Source organism: Lepidochelys kempii, chromosome 4 (assembly GCF_965140265.1).
Source record: "Lepidochelys kempii isolate rLepKem1 chromosome 4, rLepKem1.hap2, whole genome shotgun sequence".
NCBI lineage: Eukaryota > Metazoa > Chordata > Testudines > Cheloniidae > Lepidochelys > Lepidochelys kempii.
Genome location: NC_133259.1, coordinates 58,210,675 through 58,233,254, shown reverse-complemented (window position 1 = coordinate 58,233,254; position 22,580 = coordinate 58,210,675). Strand labels below are relative to the sequence as shown.

Here is a 22,580-nt window from a genome sequence, read left to right as displayed (position 1 = left end):
TGCTTTGAGCAGGGGATTGGACTGGATAGCCTCCTGCGGTCTCTTCCAACCCTAATATTCTATGATTCGATGATTCTGCTCCCTGCCCGGGCCCGGCTGCTGGGGACAGGGGCCAAGTGATCCGAAGTCTCCACTCCCTCCAGCACATTTAAGGCTCACTTGGCCCCTTGGAACCAGGCCCAAGGAGGAGCGGGGAGCAAGGGGCATGAGCTGGCCACTGCATACACTCCCAACACCTCAGAACTCGGGAAAGATGGATCCCTAAAGAGGCTATCTTCCATATCAACATATGAGAGCTCAGAGCAATTTGATACACTTCCCACCACTTCTCCATCCACATCAGGTGCCACCTCATCAGAACAATGGTATATTATATCAATCGTCAAGGAGAAGCAAGATCCCAGTCCTTATGCACTAAAGCCAGAAAACTATGGAATTGGTGCATATCATACTGCACACAGATTTCAGCGATTTATCTAGTGAGATTAAAGATCACAGTGGTGGATTCAGTGCGAGCTGAACAATAAGGATTTTCAAAAGGTATGTCTTACCTGGGGTCATCCACAGATATCTCTCTCTAACTCCATCCAATGCAAAGTGCATATATAAGAACATAAGTATAGCCATACTGGGTCAGACCAAAGGTCCATCCAGCCCAGTATACTGTCTACCGACAGTGGCCAATGCCAGCTGCCCCAGAGGGAGTGAACCTAACAGGTAATGATCAAGTGATCTCTCTCCTGCCATCCATCTCTACCCTCTGACAGAGGCTAGGGACACCATTCCTTACCCATCCTAGCTAACAGCCATTAATGGACTTAACCTCCATGAATTTATCCAGTTCTCTTTTAAACCCTCTTATAGTCCTAGCCTTCATAACCTCCTCAGGCAAGGAGTTCCACAGGTTGACTGTGCGCTGAGTGAAGAAGAACTTCCTTTTATTTGTTTTAAACCTGCTACTGATTAATTTCATTTGGTGGCCTCTAGTTCTTATATTATGGGAACAAGTAAATAACTTTTCCTTATTCACTTTCTCCACACCACTCATGATTTTATCTATCATATCCCCCCTTAGTCTCCTCTTTTCCAAGATGAAAAGTCCTAGCCTCTTTAATCTCTCCTCATATGGGACCCATTCCAAACCCCTAATCATTTTAGTTGCCCTTTTCTGAACCTTTTCTAATGCCATTATATCTTTTTTGAGATGAGGGGACCACATCTGTACGCAGTATTCAAGATGTGGGCGTACCATGGATTTATATAAGGGCAATAAGATATTTTCCATCTTATTCTCTATCCCTTTTTTAATGATTCCTAACATCCCGTTTGCATTTTTGACTGCCGCTGCACACTGCGTGGATGTCTTCAGAGAACTATCCACGATGACTCCAAGATCTTTCTCCTGATTAGTTATAGTTAAATTATCCCCCATCATATTGTATGTATAGTTGGGGTTATTTTTTCCAATGTGCATTACTTTACATTTATCCACATTAAATTTCATTTGCCATTTTGTTGCCCAGTCCCTTAGTTCTGTGAGATCTTTTTGAAGTTCTTCACAATATGCTTTGGTCTTAACTATCTTGAGCAGTTTAGTATCGTCTGCAAACTTTGCCACCTCACTGTTTACCCCTTTCTCCAGATCATTTACGAATAAGTTGAATAGGATTGGTCCTAGGACTGACCCTTGGGGAACACCACTAGTTATCCCTCTCCATTCTGAAAATTTACCACTTATTCCTACCCTTTGTTCCCTGTCTTTTAACCAGTTCTCAATCCTTGAAAGGATCTTCCCTCTTATCCCATGACAGCTTAATTTACATAAGAGCCTTCGGTGAGGGACCTTGTTAAAGACTTTCTGGAAATCTAAGTACACTATGTCCACTTGATTCCTCTTGTCCACATGTTTTTTTGACCTCCCTCAAAGAACTCTAATAGATTAGTAAGACATGATCTCCCTTTACAGAAATCTTGTTGACTTTTGCCCAACAATTTATGTTCTTCTATGTGTCTGACAATTTTATTCTTTACTATTGTTTCAACTGATTTGCCCGGTACTGATGTTAGACTTACCAGTCTGTAATTGGCAGGATCACCTCTAGAGCCTTTCTTAAATATTGGCGTTACATTAGCTATCTTCCAGTCATTGGGTACAGCAGCTGATTTAAAGGACAGGTTACAAACCATAGTTAATAGTTCCACAATTTCACATTTGAGTTCTTTCAGAACTCTTGGGTGAATGCCATCTGGTCCCGGTGACTTGTAACTGTTAAGTTTCTCAATTAATTCCAAAACCTCCTCTAGTGACACTTCAATCTGTGACAATTCCTCAGATTTGTCACCTACAGAAAATGGCTCAGGTTTGGGAATCTCCCTAACATCCTCAGCCGTGAAGACCGAAGCAAAGAATTCATTTAGTTTCTCTGTGATTACTTTATCGTCTTTAAGTGCTCCTTTTGTATCTCGATCGTCCAGGGACCCCACTGGTTGTTTAGCAGGCTTCCTGCTTCTGATGTACTTAAAAAACATTTTGTTATTACCTTTTTGAGTTTTTAGCTAGCTGTTCTTCAAACTCCTTTTTGGCTTATTACATTTTTACATTTAATTTGGCAGTGTTTATGCTCCTTTCTATTTACCTCACTAGGATTTGACTTCCACTTTGTAAAAGATGTCTTTTTATCTCTCACTGCTTCTTTTACATGGTTAAGCCACGATGGCTCTTTTTTAGTTCTTTTACTGTGTTTTTTTTTAATTTGGGTATACATTTAAGTTGAGCCCCTATTATGGTGTCTTTGAAAAGTGTCAATGCAGCTTGCAGGGATTTCACTCTCGTCACTGTACCTTTTAATTTCTGTTTCACTGACCTCATTTTTGAATAGTTCCCCTTTCTGAAATTAAATGCCACAGTGTTGGGCTGTTAAAGTGTTCTTCCCACCACAGGAATGTTAAAAGTTGTTATATTATGGTCACTATTTCCAAGCGGTCCTGTTATAGTTACCTCTTGGACCAGATTCTGCGCTCCACTCAGGACTAGATCAAGAGTTGCCTCTCCCCTTGTGGGTTCCTCTACCAGCTGCTTCAAGAAGCAGTCATTTAAAGTATCGAAGGAGTACTTGTGGCACCTTAGAGACTAACCAATTTATTTGAGCATGAGCTTTCGTGAGCTACAGCTCACTTCATCGGATGCATACCGTGGAAACTGCAGCAGACTTTATATACACACAGAGAATATGAAACAATACCTCCTCCCACCCCACTGTCCTGCTGGTAATAGCTTATCTAAAGTGATCATCAAGTTGGGCCATTTCCAGCACAAATCCAGGTTTTCTCACCCTCCACCCCCCCACACAAATTCACTCTCCTGCTGGTGATAGCCCATCCAAAGTGACAACTCTCTACACAATGTGCATGATAATCAAGTTGGGCCATTTCCTGCACAAATCCAGGTTCTCTCACCCCCTCACCCCCCTCCCAAAAACCACACACACAAACTCACTCTCCTGCTAGTAATAGCTCATCCAAACTGACGACTCTCCAAGTTTAAATCCAAGTTAAACCAGAACATCTGGGGGGGGGGGTAGGAAAAAACTAGGGGAAATAGGCTACCTTGCATAATGACTTAGCCACTCCCAGTCTAAGTCATTATGCAAGGCTAATTAATTCTAATCTTGCTTTGCATTTGTACTTACTTTCACTTGACACCTTCTTCAGCTGATGGACACTGGATTCTTAGGCTGGCACCTCCCTGATCATTCAGTTATTATCCACACCAAGCATCCATCCACATACATCCTCTATCTCTATTTTAATCACAATTGTTAACAAAGCAAGATGAATACAACAAAAGGGTGGGGAGTCTGTGGGTGTTGTTTCTGTTGTTACGGAGTATTGCTTTGAGTCTCTCTCTGTGTGAGTAGTTGTTGTTACAAAGAATTGCTTTGAGAACAGACTCTGTCTTAGAATGTACTAACACAATTAGCAGCTTGCAAGTTTCACACATTGAGGGAGAGAAACAGTACCAAAAACCAAGAGACCTCTTAATTAAAGTAATACCCTAGAATTTAAACTATGGGGAATCAAACTCATTTGTGATTTTAATATAGAACTTCTTTAATATGATCCAACACAGGACCCCACTGGATGACCATTCTGTTTTATGATCTGTTTACCAGTTTCCACTGTACTATGGGCTATGTTGATTTTTGTAGATTGCTAACTTTTTTGTCAGAATGTCACGTGGGACTAAGTTTCTGTTTAACATTCTCTCTAGTAACTAGTGGAATATAGAACAGGAGTACTTTTGGCACCTTAGAGACTAACACATTTAAGATATGAATTCATCATCTTTCTTTCAATATATAGAACAGAATCCATAGTGGTAAATGATGTAGCTATGAAAGGAAATGATTTTTGAAAAGCCTAACATTTCTTATCAGTGACCTTGTACAATTATTTCTTAGTACTAATGTTGATATTAATCTTCAAGAAATATAATGAATGTTGCATGAGAGTTCTACAACAGGGAATATTTAATATTGGATACTGGTAAAAATGCATACTTCATCTACCGTAAAGTCACTGTTAAATCCATTCTTGGGTTTTTGGCATTCCGTGCGGGCACAATTGTCTTTCCTTGCCAGAGACAGTACAGTAATTTGCCTGCAAAGTGGCATGCTAAATATACCAGTTGACCAAGTTTAATGAATTTCAGTCTTTGTGATTGTGTATATATAACCTTGCAGTGCAGTTTCTGTTACTTTGATGTCTGTCCTAAAAACTTCCTTTAATCTTAAATAGTGGAAAAACAACTGTTTCTACTGTATCAAATCTTTCCATCATACATGGAGCTTGCACTGGCTTAGTCTAACTGGGATTCAGACAGCACACCTGAAGCAGGACCTCTGACAACTGTTTCAGAGTAGCAGCCATGTTAGTCTGTATCCGCAAAAAGAAAAGGAGTACTTGTGGCACCTTCGAGACTAACAAATTTATTTGAGCATAAGCTTTTGTGAGCTACAGATGACTTCATCGAATGCATGACTGTGGCCTCTTCCCTGAAGAAAGGGAGAGCCAGATACTGACAGACCACTGTGACATTGAACTGCTAATATACTGCAGAGCAGGTGTTGAGTTTTTTTGTTTGTGGTTTTTTTTATTAAGTTTGGCAAGTTAACTCTCTGGCAGCTCATTTGTAAATATACCTACTCCAAGGTAACCACAATATGTTATTTCTTAACAGCACTTTGAATAGAAAGATTTTCTTCCATGTACATTTTTTTCACCCAAATCCGTTGACAGTAGTTAATTCTAAAAACACTTAAACTGCATAGTGATGGAAGGCAGCGTTAGTGTTTCAAATCTCTGGGATAATGCACTTCCTTTAGCAAATGTGTCACTGTTTTTGCATATTGATGCTTTCTGATGAAGTATTGCTTATAATTGAATTTTGATATTGCCTTTTTAATGGAACGTTGGAGGAGAAAGTTGAGAGTTCTCTTGCGAGGATAAAGTATAAATAATGTCATGCATTACTTCAGCTAGTTTTATGAATTGCTGACCAGTGTCCACAAAGAAGATTTAATGTTATATATCTTGTCAATGCAGGAACACTTTACTTATAATATTACAAGACAGCATTTACACATCTAGAAAGAAAAGGTGTGTTTTTTGTTTTTTTGTTTTTAATTACCTAATGATTTCACTTTCTGAAGATTTAAGATTGCTGGAATTAGAGCCACAATATTTTCTGTCACTTCGTTGTTAAACTAGATTTGATCCTTTTATTTCTTCAGTGTTTCATCACTGACTCTTTTCACACCAGGCCATTTTATAGACAGAAACAGCAAAATAAGTTTTAGAGTGCAGCATTTACAATTTGATAAATAGATTATAAAGATAACTGATAAATATTTTTGCAAATAATACTGTTGATAGTGAATGCTGTAGTTAAAAATTGTTAAAATTTCACTCATAACAGCCTTTGCAGTTGAAATTACAATGCTTGATCTCAAATAAATTAACTATTTTGAAAATTGAAAGCCTGTTCCATCTTTAACAAAGTATGTTTTAAAACTAAATACTGAAAAAATTCTTCTTCCACTATAAAAAAAAATATATTATTGCCATCTTTTTTAACATACTTAATATGTAGTAAACCTGGTATGTAAATTGTGTTAATCTTTGAAGCATATTCCTAACCATGTTTGAAAAATTGTCTGATAAAATTGTATGTACTAAAAATTGCTTCTGACTATGCTTCGTGCCTACACTCTGGAAAAATGTTAAATGAACACTTCCCTCTTTGATATCAGAAAGCACACGTTCTGTTTCAGATGCTTGTTTATTTTATTTTTATATCTGTCTGTCTATAATATATATTCCATTCTTTGCGTGCATACACCCCATGCTCTTGATATTTGAGTGTGTTAGCCAGCAGTGTCCATTGGGACCACACATGTCCTTGTGCTCCTCAGTAAGCAGCACCCCCACAATCCATAGAAAGAAAATGGCGCCTGACATTTGGCATGAACTCTTACGTACATTGCCATGGGGAGGATGTCAATTTGTGGATTAGGTCTGCTGCAGGGCGGACACATTCAGGGGTTGTGTGGAATTGCCTTATGGGCTGCCAGTTGGACCAACCTGATGGACTTCAGTTTTTTCCTTTGCTCTGGTATTTTTTTCCTGGTACCAAGACTTTAGGATGTCTAACACCAAGTTTCCAGCAAAGCCCTTTGCAAGGGGACAATACCTATAAATGCCATATGCCTCTCTTGTTTGGGGGAGTCATATATCCCAAGCAAATGTACTATCTGTAAATCCTTCTTAAAAAGAACTTCAAAAGTCAGAGAAGTCTGTTTATAGATAGTTTTTTATTGGACAACTCTGAGAGACTGACTTGGGATCCTGGTGCTTCTGGTCCCCTCGACAAGTTTCATCTCTTTCCAGGAGTGCTCTAGAGCTGCATTTTCCAAGGCTTTGGCTTCTGTTTCTGGCAGGACAGACAAAAAAGCTTTCTGAGCAAAAGGAGCATCACTCTTTGGGGATAGTGAGAGGTGGATCTCCTGTGAAAACTTTCTCTACAAACAGATTTAAATCCCCTCGTTGCTCCCATTCCAAGGAGACTTATCAGCCAAATATGGTTACTGTAAGAATTCTGAGGGAGCATGCTACAGAGTCTTCACTACCGTTATCAATGTACTTAATTGGCCCCTACCTCAGTACCAACTGCTTTGATGTTAACTACCACAGTACCAGCATCATTGGCGCTGGCAGTTTTCCTAACGGTCACATTGGTGCCAACAAAACTATCTACACTCCCTTCAGTGGCAGCTGTATCAATGCTGACTACGTTGGCACAATCAACGTTGATGCACTCCACTCTGGCTCCAATGTTTGTGGCACTGCCCTGTTCCGTACTGGTGAAGTATGTGAAACATGGATATTTAGAAGTTTTGGAGGAAACTGAATCACTACTCTCCTCTACAAGTGTGAACAGTCTGTCATTGATACATCCGGTATCAAAGGTATTGCAGGTCACAGTATCACCTGGTCTGACTGCTCCTACAAGTGTAGGACCTAGACTCTCCTTGCACCCTAGCAACCCAGTTTCGATGCACCCCCCCCCCCCCTTTGGATGTTGAATGTTCTGTTTTCTCTTCATCTGAGTCAAAGAGGAGTGGACAACATTCTTCTACATGTTGGGCTGCTAGGAGCTACTGTCATATTAATAATAGAAATAATATTCCTGATAGGCCCCTTTTTGTGATTTTTATGGATTGGGAAGAGAATCCAGGATTCATTCAACAGAGACTATTGGGTACTCGTATGCCCTGGTATCGTACTCCATGACCTTCAGACCCTTATCGCTGTAATGTTCCAGAGTTGCCTGGTCCTGGAGGGTCCATACTGACTTTAGAATGCCACACCTCTTTATCACCCACCCCCGACAGAGGGAGGCAGTACTCTTCCACAGCTCCACAACGTGCTCCTCTCAGGTGGCTTCATGAGAACCTGCCTGTTCTGAGGAAGAGCTTCCTGAAATGGGAGATCTACCTGGGCCAACAGCTATATCATCCTTGACCCTCCACTCCATCTAACCCAAATAATTTGAAAAATTTTCAGGACTTGCTGAGAAGGGTAGCTGAGGGTATACAAAGTCCTCCTGAGGAGGTGTAAGAATCCTCACGACATACTTCATTCACCCATGTCAGGTTTTGTTCATTCCTGATTAACCAGGTACTGTTGGATCTGGCAAGAAATGTATAGTAGACACCTGCAATTGCTGCTCCTATGTTGAAGAAGGCAAGCAAGAAATACAAAGTCTTCTCTTCGGGAGCAGAATTTTTCTATTCATACCTGGTACTGGGTTTCTTTGTACTGGTTGCAGCTAATGAGTAAACCAAATAACATAGAATGATACCAGAAGAACAAGAACCAAAGCATCTTGTTTTATTTGGCTATAAAACCTAGTCTTTGTTGAGTGCTGGTCCTTTTATATATTCCACTCTGGGTATGCATGCACGCATGACTGGAGAGTTTTTGCAAGCAATGTCTGTTGGTCCACACCTGTGCCCCAGTTCTACTTGTGCGCCGCACCAAAAATATAAGTGGAAGGGAGGACCAACTGCCAGTTCTCTCTTACCACTTCATGGACTGAGTCAGAATCCTCCAATGTCCAGAGCTTCTCCTTTCTTTCCATCCTGTAAATATATGCAAAGTTATATTATTCTTAGTTTGCTGTTAATTGGAGTTTTTGATGGTTGTAGTTATAGTGTTAGAATCTCCACTCCAGGGAACCTTCTTGGTCGCCCAGTGTGGGACTTGGATTATGCCCAGGATTTCAGGCTTCAATACCTGTGTTTTTCCCCCTGCATGTGTGGCGTTTTGTACCTCGGGGAACACCCAGCACCCCCACATTCATCCTTATAATATGATTGTGTGGTATCTAATGAAAAGTTAGTCATGTCAGGTGTCTTCAAAAGGCTCATGATTCACTGAGCATTGTTGTTATAATAATGTTATAGTAGTTGTTATACTAATGTTATAGTAATGTTATAGGTTGTAATTTCATGTATGTAGTTATGAGGCTGAGAATGTGTTTTCATGGCTTAAAGCAAGCCCAGGCAAAAACTCACCAAAAGCAGAGGGGCAGTTCACACCTCATCAAGACATGTATGGGACAAACCCAGCCTAGCCTCACAGGAACAAACGACACTGGCCTAGGCAGCAACAGAGGATCTGTTGGACTCTCGAGTGGGTCACACCCTTTCCTCTGGTCAGTTTGGGACTGTGATGAGGTAAAGCTCACCTGACTCTGAAGGGGAGGGGGCTAAAGTCAAGAAGGAAGAAAGGACATGAGGGAGAGACATTTGCCATGCTCTTCCTCTCTCTTCCACCTCCATCTACAGACATCACCACCCAGCGACTGAAGCTCTGATCAAAGGGGAGAGCCTGGCTGAAGGGAAACCAGCCAGCCTGTGGTGAGAAGCATCTAAGAGTATGTCTACACTACGAAATTAGGTCCATTTTATATAAGTCGATTTTTAGAAATCGATTTTATAAAGTCGATTGCGTATGTCCCCACTAAGCACATTAAGTCGGCAGAGTGCATCCTCACTACCATGGCTAGCATCGACTTACAGAGCGGTGCACTGTGGGTAGCTATTCCACAGTTCCCGCAGTCTCCGCTGCCCATTGGAATTCTGGGTTAAGCTCTCAATGCCTGATGGGGCAAAAACATTGTCGCGGGTAGTTTCGGGTACATGTCGTCAGTTGTCCCTCCCTCCATGAAAGCAACAGCAGAAAATCATTTTGTACCTTTTTTCCTGGGTTACCCATGCAGATGCCATACCGCGGCAAGCGTGGAGCTTTAGGTATAAGGTCTCATTTTGCCTTTTATGTTGAGTGCTGGCCGGTATGGTGACACATCACACACTGCTGGGCAACAGAATTTGGTTTCCAGTCACCCATGGTAAGCCTTTTGGTACACGGGGTTGGCTTCTTATTTCTTCATAACATGTGGGAATGTTTTCAAACTGCAGCGCCTTCCTTTCCCATAGCAAGCAATGGTTTGGGTTTCACATTCAAAAGGAGGGACTGCGGTTTTTGGGTGGATGTGCAGCACACACCTACCCCCACCCCACCGCATGGCTATTCTCCGGGATGATCCTCTCACCCCTCTCCCCACTCCATGTGGCTATTCTCTGGGATGATCCCTTTTAGCCAAGCGCAAACAGCCCAGCACGAATGGGGTCCTCTTACTGTTCCCTTACAAAAATTCCCCTATGTCAACGAGGTGACCATGAATGATATCGCTTTACTGAGGCTAACACAGAAAGATACGACCGAATGTTGCTTGAATGCAACCAAAACCAAGGACCATTCGCTGCCATGCTTTGTGCTGCAATGATTGCAGAATACTTGCTACTGGCTTGTTGTGGTAAAGTGTCCTACCATGGAGGACGAAATAAGGCAGCCCTCCCCAGAAACCTTCTGCAAAGGCTTTCAGAGTACCTCCAGGAGAGCATCCTAATTTTTCAGGGCAAATCAAATATTAAACACAATTGCTTTTAAACCCTGTACTGTAGTTACAAATGTGCACTCACCACAGGTGCCTTCTCCAGCTTCAGGACCGGGGACCCCGCCTTGGGAGGGTATTGGCTCCAGGGTGATGAAAAGGTCCTTGCTGCCGGGGAGAATGGATTCACCGCTTGCCTGGTGCACATTCTCCTCTTCCTCCTCTTCCTCATCCCCCAAATCCTACTCCCTGTTGCGTGAGACTCCCCCCTTGCAGGTGTCCACAGACAGTGGTGGGATAGTGGTAGGTTCCCCACCTAGAATGCCATGCAGCTGATCATAGAAGTGGTATCTATGGGGCTCTGACCCGGAGCGACGGTTTGCCTCCTTTTGTCTTTTGGTGGGGTTGCCAGAGCTCCTTAACTTTCACGCGGCACTGCTGTGTGTCCCTGTTGTAGCCTCTGTCCAACATGCCCTGTGAGATTTTGGCAAATATATTTGCATTTCTTCTTTTTGATCCGAGTTTGGTCTGCACAGTTGCTTCTCCCCATACAGCAATTGGATCCAGTGTCTCCCTTTCGGTCCATGCTGGAGCTCGTTTGCAATTCTGGGGGGACTGCATGGTCACCTGTGCTGCTGAGTTTGCCACGCTGACCAAACAGGAAATGAAATTCAAAAGTTCCTGGGGCTTTTCCTGTGTACCTGGCTAGTGCATCGGAGTTCAAAGTGCTGTCCAGAGCGGTCACAATGGAGCACTCTGGGATAGCTCCCAGAGGCCAATACCGTTGATTTGCGTCCGCACTACCCCAAATTCGACCCAGCAAGGTTGATTTTAGCGCCATTCCCCTCATCAAGGAGGAGTACAGATGTTGATTTTAAGAGCCCTTTAGGTCGACGGAATGGGGTTGGTTGTATGGATGCAGTCATTTTTAAATCGACCTAATATGGCTAAATTTGACCTAACCCCGAAGTGTAGACCAGGCCTAAGTTTGTAAGGGCACTGGAACTGTTAAGATCAGTTTATAATGCGTTTTTGCTTTTATTTCCTTTGATCAAACCTGGCTTGTTATGCTTTGACTTATAATCACTTAAAATCTATCTTTCATAGTTAATACATTTGTTTGTTTATTCTACCTGAAACAGTGCATTTGGTTTGAAGCATGTCAGAGACTCCCCTTGGGAGAACAAGCCTTGTACATATTAATTTCTTTGTTAAATTGATGAACTCAGATAAGCTTTCAGCGTCCAGCGGGCATAACTGGACTTCAAGATGGAGGTTCCTAGGGTTGTGTCTGGGACTGGAGATATTGGCTAGTGTCATTCAGTTGCACAATCCAAGAAGCAGCTTACGTGCCAGAGGCTGTGCGTGAACAGCCCAGGAGTGGGGGCTCTCATAGCAGAGCAGGGTAAGGCTGGCTGTCAGAGTCAAGGATTGGAGTGACCTAGCAGATCACTGGTCCAGATAACACCAGAGGGGAATGTCACAGCATGTTTTCAGTCAGTGATAATCACCAGCACTGCCTCTACTGCCCTTCGGAGGCACATATTTCTGCCAAGTGCAGTATTTGCCACTCTTTCCCCAGCCAACTGCAGCAGGTGCAAGAGCTCTAACTTCAAAAATACTTTATGGAGAATGCAATGAGACCCCTGTCAAACCCTGTCTGTGGAGACCCCTTGTACGTAGGCTGGAGTTGGCAAGGAGTGTGTCTCCTAGCTCTCTGTCTGATTCCTGAGTGGAGAGAGGCACAGGGAAGGACCCTTTGGCTGGGCCCCCTTATGAAAGTAAGGGACACTGTCTCAAACTCAAAAGCAGATGCCCTCTTAGACTCTCTCTAAGAGGAGAGATACCTTGCTGACCATGTCCAAGTTGGTCAAGTCTTCATGCCAGAAGGACTTCTTAAACTGCATGACAAGACTCATGGGAGCAAGACTTCTTCAGTACTGGTCTCTGCATTGACCCTGACACTAACTGCAGTACCACCTAAACGGAAACACTGAGAGCTGTTGAAATAATCAGGTCAGAGACTCATTGACCAGCAATATCATCATGACCCTTTAAGGAACTGCCATCCAGATCACAACCTCAGAAAGTACTTGTGACTTATATCATTCCAGACAATATTTTCATCCTGGACCCACAATCTCCCTTGTTATCAGGGAGATAGACTTCTGCCAGAGTGTTTGTATCTGTGGTTCCATCCCATAGCCGCATTTTCATCTCCCCCGATCTGCTGGCACTACTGATGGACCTGGAGCCAATCTTTTCATCTTCAGGAGCATTGGCTGTATCAGTGGAACCAGCTTCCCCTTCACCTAGGAAATTCAGCCCAGACAGGGGATTGAGAATCTTCTGGAACTAGTCTAAGCTACACAATCATAGAAGATTAGGGTTGGAAGAGACCTCAGGAGATCATCTAGTCCAACCCCCTGCTCAAAGCAGGACCCAACCCCAACTAAATCCTCCCAGCCAGGGCTTTGTCAAGCCAGATTCAATCCAGGACCCTCAGCACAAACATCTGGATATCTTTCACCATGAAGGCTCCAGTTGGGGTGCTCTCACAGTCAATGAAGCCATTCTGGAACCAGCTAGAACTGTGTGGCACACACCTGCCATCTGTGCCACGAGTCCCAAGAGGGCAGGGAAGTGGTACTTTGTGCCAGCTAAGGAAGCACAGTTCTTGTTCTCTCACCTTGCTCCAAACTCCCTAGTGTTGCAGATGGCCACTGAAAAATTCAGGCAACAGCACCTAATAACAACTCCCACGGATAAGGAAGCCAAACATCTCGATGTTACTGGGAGAAAGATCTTTGCATCTACCACTGTACAGTTGAGGATCTTGAATTATGAGGCCTGTCTCACTAAATATGATTTTCTGAACTACTCTAGAGTTTAAGGACAAACCTCAGGAGGACTGGGCTCAATTTCAAGCCGTTGTTGATGAGGGCAGACTGGTGGCCAGGACCTCTTCACAGGCTGCAGTCAATGCTGCTGATACGGCATCGAGATCCTTCACAACTGACATTGTGATGCGGTTGGAGTTGTGGTTTTGGTCTTCGGGGGCATCCAGGAAGATTCAGACCACAATTGAGACTAATTCCATTCATGAGAAGATGGACGAGTTTCTGCACATATTGAAAGTATCTAGGGCAATGCTTCTCTTCCTGGGTATTTATACACCTTCCCCAAAGAGGAAGTATAAACAAACTTACAAACCAAGACTCTTACCTCAACCCTTTTATCACTAACACTCCTATGAGCCACCTTGCAAATGACAAGGAATGTAGAGATCAAAGATATCTGGTGCCTCCCACTCCAGCTACGACTACCTGACCTCACCCTTCAACCAAGAGATGCTTTTGACATGATGCCAGAGAGCTGTGAACTAATATCAATCAATACCAATTTATGAGATTTATTTGAGGTCATCTAGTGAAAATTTTCCCAAAACTGGGAGGTGATATCTGTCACTCATCTGATTTTATCATCCATTCTAGCCATACCATGAAGTTTCTTCACCTCTTTCCCAAAGCCCCCATGTCCCTCCCTTTTCAGGGACCACTCTCATGAGGGAATTCTCTTTCAGGCGGTACAATCTGTTCTTCGCTAAGGAGCAATACAGCGGGTACCCTCTCAATACTGGGGAAAAGGGCTCTATTTAAAATATTTCCTAGTCCCCAAGAAGAACAGAGTCTGGAGACACATTCTTGACCTGTAGTAACTCAACATTTTTATTTGCAAACTGAAATTCTGCATGGTTATGTTGGGATTGATAATACCGTCCCTAGAAAAAGAGACATGTTCATGGCTCTCAATATGAAAGATGCATACTTTCATGTGAACATTCATCGCTCTCATAGAGGATTCCTCAGATTTGTAATAGGCCTACATCACTAGCAATACAGGGTGCTCCTGTTTGGGTTAGGTACAGCTCCCCAAGTCTTCAGAAAAGTGTTTCCAGTAGTAGCAGCTCAGCTCAGACATCTCATACAGAGATGACTGGCTTCTGACCAGCAGGTCTCTCCTGGAAGTCTTGACATCAACCTTGTCACTGTTTAAACTTTTAGAATCCCTGGGAATCTGTGTAAACATGGAAGAGTCTACCTTGACTCTGACACAGTCCGTGGAATTGATCAGAGCAACTTTGGATTCAGTCAAGACAGGGGCCTGCATCCTCATGGACAGATTTCACACCATGTGTGTTCTCAAAGAGCTGGTTACCCGCAACCCTCAAACATCAGATTGGGTGCGCCTTGCTCTCCTGGGCTATATGGCATCATGTACTTATGTGATGCCATTTGCCTGACTCCACCTTTGCCTGAAGGCTTGGCTTCGAACAGTATGTACACTGAGCAAGCACAACATGAATAGCATAGTGGCAACTCACTCCAAGATGAGGACCTCTCTGGCATGATGGAGTGACGGTGGACACGTGTGCATGGGAATTCCCTTTCTGTTTCCCACATCTGACAAGATGATAATTACAGACGTCTCCCTGATAGGCTGGACAATCACACAGCACAAGATACTTGGACACCTCAGGAAGTCAGAATGCACATCAGTCTTCTGGAACTGAGAGTAGTAAGAGAGGCTTGCAAAGCATTTCTGCAATCCCAGCATGTTCTCATAATGTCAGAGAACCGAGCCACTATTTCTATCTAAATCAGCAGAGAGGGGCATGGTGGGCCCCCCACCCTGCGTATATAGAAGCTGTCAGTTTATGGAACTGGTGCATACAGAATCACATCACCCTGTTGCCACCCTCTCAGGCACCCAGAGTTCACTTGTGGACCACCTCAGCAGGCATTTGGCCACCAGTCACAAGTGAGAGTTACATGATTCAGTAGTTGAACAACATCTTAGCTCAGTGAAGAACCCCAACTTAGGACCTGTTTGCCTTTCAGCAAAGTATACTGCTCCAGAGTAGCCAAAGTCAGTACACCGGGGTGGTGATCTCTTCTTGCTTTGGGACAGATTGTCAGTTATGCCTTCTGTCCCATTCCGCTGCTATCTCCAGTTCTATGGAAAATTCTAGTAGCCAAGTCATCCTCATTGCCCCTAGATGATCCAGACAAGTTTGATTTCCAAGCCTCCTACAGTTGTCATCCCATCCACTGTCAGCATTCAGACCTTTCCAGATCTCTTGATCCATAAAAATGGCAGGGTCAGGCATCCAATCCCAATAATCTTCATCTCATTGGAGATCAGTATTGGAATGGACACTGAGCTTAAAATACCACTGCTCTGAAGCTGTATGCATCCTTAACAATAGCAGGAAAGACTCTGCTAGAAAATGCTGTGTAGCCAAGTGGAGGCATTTTTCTATCTGGGCCCAGCAAAACCATATAATCTCCAGAGATAGTTCAAAATAGTAGAAATATCCACCATCTTCTTACCTTCAGGACAGCAGGCCTTTTCCTTAGCTCGCTATGGGTTCATCTGGTGGCAATTAGTGCATGTCACCCCGTAATGGATGGTTACTCAATCTTTATCCACCTGGTAACAGCCAGGTTTTTGAGTTCCTGATCAGAATCTTTCCATCAGTAAAGAAACCAACCCCTTGCTATGGTCTTAATTTAGTGGTCTCCAAACTCACTAAGGTACCCTTGGAATGTTAGTCTACATGTTCCATGTCTCACCTGTCAATGAAGGTCACTTTCCTCATTGCTATCACTTTGGCCAGAAGGTTAGATGAACTTGGAACATTAGTGCATAGCAGATCAGCCATTGTTTCATAAGGATAAGGTCTTGCTTTGACTGCACTGAAATTTGTTTCTAAAATTGTTTTGGAATTTCACATAAACCAGTCAATTCACTTACCTGTATTTTTCCCAAAGCCCTATACCTTGAGTGAGGAGAGACCACTTCATTTCCTTAACATAAGATGAGCATTGGCATTTTACCTAAACAGAATGAAACAGATCAGAAAGTTACAGAGGTTGGTTAACTTGTGGCACCTTAGAGACTAACCAATTTATTTGAGCATAAGCTTTCGTGAGCTACAGCTCACGAAAGCTTATGCTCAAATAAATTGGTTAGTTTCTAAGATGCCACAAGTCCTCCTTTTCTTTTTGCGAATACAGACTAACACGGCTGTTACTCTGAAACCAGAGGTTGGTTTGTTGCCATAGCAGTACAAGTACAAGCTGTATCCTCTGAGTCTCTAAGTGGATCTCTGACTGTATCCCACTCTATCAGTTAGCACAGTTTACCCACATGGGATACAGGCTCACTTTATGAGGACACAGGCAGTTCTAGTAGCATCACTTCAAAAGGTGTCCCTGGTTGATATTTGCAAGGCAGCTGTATGGAGTTCAGTCACACATTCACAGCACATTATGCCTTGGGTCCAGAACTCCTTCAGTGACTCATCCTTTGGAACAGTGGTTCTACAAGCAGATATTCCACCTGCATCCTCGCTCCCCCTTCTTGCTTTCTGACTACTGCTGACTAGTCAACCACAGTAGAATACACATAGGACCAGCACTCAAAGAAGAAATGAAAGTTACGTATTTGTTGTAACTGGAGATCTTTGAGATGTGGGGTCCTTATCTGTATTCCATTATCTGCCCTCCCTCTGATTTGGATCATGAGATTCATTTGTGGTACAGAAGGAATTGGAGAGGCTGTCACTCCTCCTCACCCCTTATGTCCTCAGTGGGGAGCACAAGGAGAACTGGTATGGACCAGTGGACACTGTAAGAATTCTGTGGGCTCTCACCTGTGGTGCACATGTGTATCCACAATGAAATATGGATAGGGATTATACATCTTGAAGAACTCCAGTTACAATAAGGTAAGAAACTTCACTTTCAGTACCTCTTCATTTTAGAGTTTCAGATGACCAAACACTACTGGCCTGTTATGATTTTATGAACTATAATAAGTTCTCCATTTTTTCTTGATAAGCTACCACAAGAAAACTGCAAGTGTCCTTTGCAGAGGGACATTTAACAGCAAGAACATCTCCAAGTAGCACTGGATGCTGTTGACAGTATTCTAATATTGTGGTCACAGTAGTAGTTGTGAGAAGGGAATCCTGGCTTCAAAGTTCCAGGTTTCCACATGAGGCTCAATCAGTGGTGGAAATCAGCCTTTTGAGGGGCTGAATCTAAATGTTAAATGTAAGATCTGGCCAGACTGTATCCCTGAGATTTGTGCATAGATCTTGCTTTTTTCACATGCACATGCACGCTATGTAATGGAGGGATAAAAATTGATGAGTTTTTAAAAATGGATTTTTTAAATATAAACCACATGTTTTGTATTTAAACTAGATTTTATTTAAATTAAATAGAGGCTTATTTTAAAAAAATCTATACAATTAAATTTGAAATTATGACAACTTATGTTAAGATCTAAACTACTTATAATATATTAAAATATTTTAAATATAAAAAATCAAACAGTACATGTTTGCTGCTGAAGTTTGAAAGAAAGTCAAACCACTGAATTGGTAGATGGCACTAGCTAAGCACCTAATACTGAAGTTTGCTGAAGTGCTAAACAAGCTTTTGTTAGAAGTAGCCTCTTCTGCAGGTGCAGAGAAAATATTTTCTTCATTTCAGTTTATTCAACTAGTACAGTTCAATGATTAGTTTATCCAAAGTTAAGAAATCAGTTGAGAGTTGAAAAAGTAGGAAAGCTTGTTTTCTTCTAAAAACTAGGTGTGAGAGAATGGGATCTACTGGTTTTAAAATTGGAAGGATATGGTGAACAGACACAGTATGCTCAATTCACTAGCTACAGATAATAATTCCTTATTTAATAAATCAGTCAGTTTTAAATGGGAAAAAAATGTTTTGGTAAACTTTTTGGTATACTTTGTTTCTTCTGTATCCAGCACATTTTAAGGTTTTATTTAACTAATTAAAAAAAACTGTGTGGTGCATTTTGAATTGCTATCCGAGCTTGACACAAAGCACAAATAAAAAAATCTGGTAAATAAGAAACGCACCATTCACCATTTTCTAATATAATAAAAATGTAAAATATTAAGAATTTTGAAACAATATTTTAATATATAATTGCTTAAATAAATGTGTTTAGATATAATATATCCACCTGGTTAGCAAAAAGAAGCACCAAATTTACTGCAAAGGCTATATTTAGTTTCAAATCAACATGTTTTAATGATTACCAGCTAATGAAAATCAACCTTTCTTTAAGAAAATAACTAAAAAAATACAAGTGCAAAACAAGATTTAAATTAATGATTAAAATCAAATTTTCTGGCTTGCTGATTTTAAATCATGATTAAAATCAGGAATTAAAATTGCTTTAAGTCAACCCACCTTGCCATGTAGGAAGGGCTCAGCCAGCTCAGAAAGAGCATTTTTCCCAGTTGTTTCTGGGACCTCTGTGTACTGCTCTTGACAGGGTCAGGTGCAATGCACAGAGAGGAGAAAGGACTGAGCAGGTATTAGTAGGGCTACTGTTGGGGAGGGCCTAGAAGATGCTCATTCTTTCATCCATGTCCCTCCCTCCTCCTCCCCCCCCACCCCCCCCAATCTGTCTCCCTGGGGAACTGGTATTACTTGTTCTCTGGAGTGTTCTCAGAATCTGGGATCCTCCTTGAAGGGGATGGTCTTCAGACAGCTGTGGCTGGGAGGAATTCATGTAACTATACCTCCACAGGAGCTTTTCTGCTATGAAAGAGTGTCATGGGGTGGGTGGGGGTACAGAGACTCTGTGTCGATGACTCTGCCCTGTTTCAGATCCATGGGGATCCTCCAGGTTGTTGGGCAAGCTGTGCAGCTCATTGTGTGGGAAGAGAGGGGCTATTAGTAAGATGAGTACATTATTTTGCTTAATTACATAGTGCTAGCGGTTTTTTAAAATCAGAATTTGGACTAAACAGGTTATAACTGTTTCATTTATAATCTATTCATATCTCCATTTTCATAACTTACAAATTTGGTATTCTTTTTGGTGTCTGAAAACAATTGGCAAACAATTAAAAAATATTTTTTTAGGATGCTGTTGGATATAATAAACCGTAGAGAGAGGAGAGCATATTTAGAGTGAACGCATCATTTTGACAAAATGTGTCATCTTGTATATTCTTAAATTTGTGGATTAATTCAAAATACAAATAAATCAGTTCTTTTTATTGATTTTGGTGTGAAACAGCTGTCAATTTTGATTTTAGAATGTGATGTACATTGTTTAGGTTTTTAATCTATACATCTGGTAAAATTATAGGGACAGAGAAATAAGGAATTAAGAGGCAGGTAACATTCTGTATTTATTCATAGATAAGGTATTGTTAAAACTTGATTATAATCTGCTCTAAGTGGCTTCAGTAGTAACTGTCTGTGACTTGATGTCCAGAAGGAATCTCCCTCTAGTGGAGTGAGATGAGAATTTAGTTAACAGATTTCCTTTTTAATATAGTTTTGATTATACTACATTATTAGTATTATTGTTTTTATTGTTTCCATATAATACACTAAGATCTGGTGGTAATCAAAACTTTAAGAACTTCATAGTTCTAAGCATAATTAAAAAAAATTGAAAACATACAAAGTGTTTGCTATACAGTGTAGTTATACAGCGTTTTGGTTTACACAATTCAGAATATTCAATTAAATACCTGTGCCCTATGAAAATATGTAGTATACTAGCATATTATCCCTGTTTTGCATCATTTCTTTAAAATAACAAAACAAAGTCTAGATTTCAGAGAAAATATTTCTTACATCATTTTGTGTGGGGTTCAGATAGGTACATAATACAGATTATAGTGTAAAGTACTGATAGTATACTAATTTTTTTTTAATAACACAATTAAAATGTATATTTATCATGTTAAAATTAACAGCATTCTTACCACCCAGTGAGAGTTCAGGGACTTACAGTATTCTGAAGCATTCCTTCTTACTAAAGTGTCTCTTTATGCAGCTCTTGGATTGCTGAAAAAATCACAGTTGTCTCGTAGAACATTTCACCTGAAATTCTGTTAGGGGGACACAGTCTTGCCACGCTAATTGCTCTGTGTTGTGTAATTGCCTGTGTGTCTCCCACCTCATTTACTATGCATCTGTCTCCTTATAGTGGAAAAGGGTTGAAACCTGGCATTGGTTACAAATCACTTTTGGGTGAGGCTCTTGCGCTTCTGTTGTGGAGGTCAGACTAGGTGATCATAATGGTCCAGCTCCACCCCATCAGCCCTTCTCTCCTTACGGTCTCTCACTGTCATCCTCTGTGACTTCAGCTTCCATATTGATGATCCATCCCTGACACCTTAGCTGCATGTTTCCTCTTGCTCAACTTGTCATTTGCCCTGCAGACCTAGTTCAACTCTCACTTGCCAAAAGGGCCATTCACTTGACTTGGTCTTCACCAAGCATCCATCACTCTCTCTCTCTGATCTCTCTGTTGATGAGTTCCTCCTGGTCTTTTTCAGCATTGCCTGTCAGCCCTCTGACTCTGTGTTTCTATGACTTCTAGGACATCAGTGTTGCAGACTTCTTATCTGGTCTCAGTTCTCTCCTCTTTGTCCTTACTTCCATTGATACAATTGTTGATTCTCTCTGTTCTTCACTCTCCTTCACTCTTGACTTTTTTGCCCCTCTCTCCCATTAGAAGGGACAGCTCTGCTAACGCGCAGCCCTGGGTCATTCCCAACATCTGATTCCTCTGCTCTTTCTCTTGTGATCTGGAGTATCTCTGGCAGAAATCCTATGATCAGGTTGGCTTCCTCCACTGAAGATTCGTTCTCTCCTACTTCAGTTCTGCTATCATCCTAGCTAAACAACTCTGCTTCTCTATCTTAATTGAGTCCCATGTCCTCTGTTCCAGCTGCCTATTTGTCACCTGTGACTCACTCCTCAAATTTGCCCCTTCTTCTGCCTCCGCTTCTCTTTCTACACAAGACCTCGCTGACTTCTTCCAAGAGAAAATTGACAAAGTATGGTATGATCTTTCGCCTCCCCTTGATTTGCTACCTTTTTCCTCTTCTACAACTTTCTCCATCTCTCCTGTCAGAAAGACTGGAGTTTTTCATCTACTCTCCTCCTTTATCTTCTCTTTGCACAGTGACCTGATCTCCCTTGTGTGCACTCTCATCCCCACCTTACTCTTCTCAACTTCTCACTCTTCCCTGTCTCTTCTCCTCACAATCCAAACATGCTTTGATCTCTCCTATCTTAAAAAAAAAAAAAAAAAAGAAAGAAAAAGAAAAAAAAAATCCTTGACCCCATTTGCCAACTACCATCCCATTTCCCTTTTTCTTTTCATCTCTAAGCTCATTAAACATGCTGTGTACAATCACTGTGGGAGTTCTTCTCCGTCCTAGACTCTGTACAAATCTTGCTTGTGCCCCTTGCACTCCACTGAAACTGCTCTTGCCAATGTCTTTACCTCTTCCAAGCCAAAGCTCAGAACCAATACTCCATCCTCCTTGGCCTGGTTCTATTGTTACTAGCATAATGTAAATAATAATATTGCAGTGTTAATGGGATACACCACAAGTGTGCATGTTTTTAGCGGGCTCCTTCAAGGATCTGTTCCCTGCCCAACTCTGTTCAATTTTTAAAAATCAGTTTTTAATGGAAAAACTATAAAATTATTGCTGATAAAGTTTGCTGATTACACAAAGATCAAAGTGGTAAATAGTAATGTATGTTATAGAAGGAACTGGATGGCTTTGATTACTGGACAGTCCAGCTGCTTTTTGTATTTTGCTGTAGTTCACACACACACAAGGTCATACATAAGAAAAACAAAGACTACATACTCGTGTCTTGGAAAGCAGTGACTATGGGATAATGCTAGATAATCAGTGGAACGTGAGTTCCCATTGTGATGTCACTAAAAGGGTTAATATGATTATTGGTTGTATAAACAGGGTGATACGGAATATGGGTAGGAAGATGGTGTTACTGTTGTATGTTGCTAGTGAGACCATTAATGGATGTTGTAAAAAAGCTCCAAGAGTGACTTTTGATGTGGAAAATATATCTTAGATGAGACAGCTATGAAGTTTATAGGTAGCTCAAGTGATAAGACCTATGGTTAAGGCTGCCAAACACTTTCCATTATAAGACCCTGTTTTTGGTTG

At 41.6% G+C, this 22,580-nt stretch overlaps 1 protein-coding gene across 9 annotated transcripts in view; it reads left to right on the top strand.

Moving 5' to 3' along the window:
- FBXW7 (F-box and WD repeat domain containing 7) overlaps positions 1–22,580 on the top strand; it is a 283,629-nt gene that overhangs the window by 119,555 nt on the left and 141,494 nt on the right. The window lies entirely within an intron of this gene.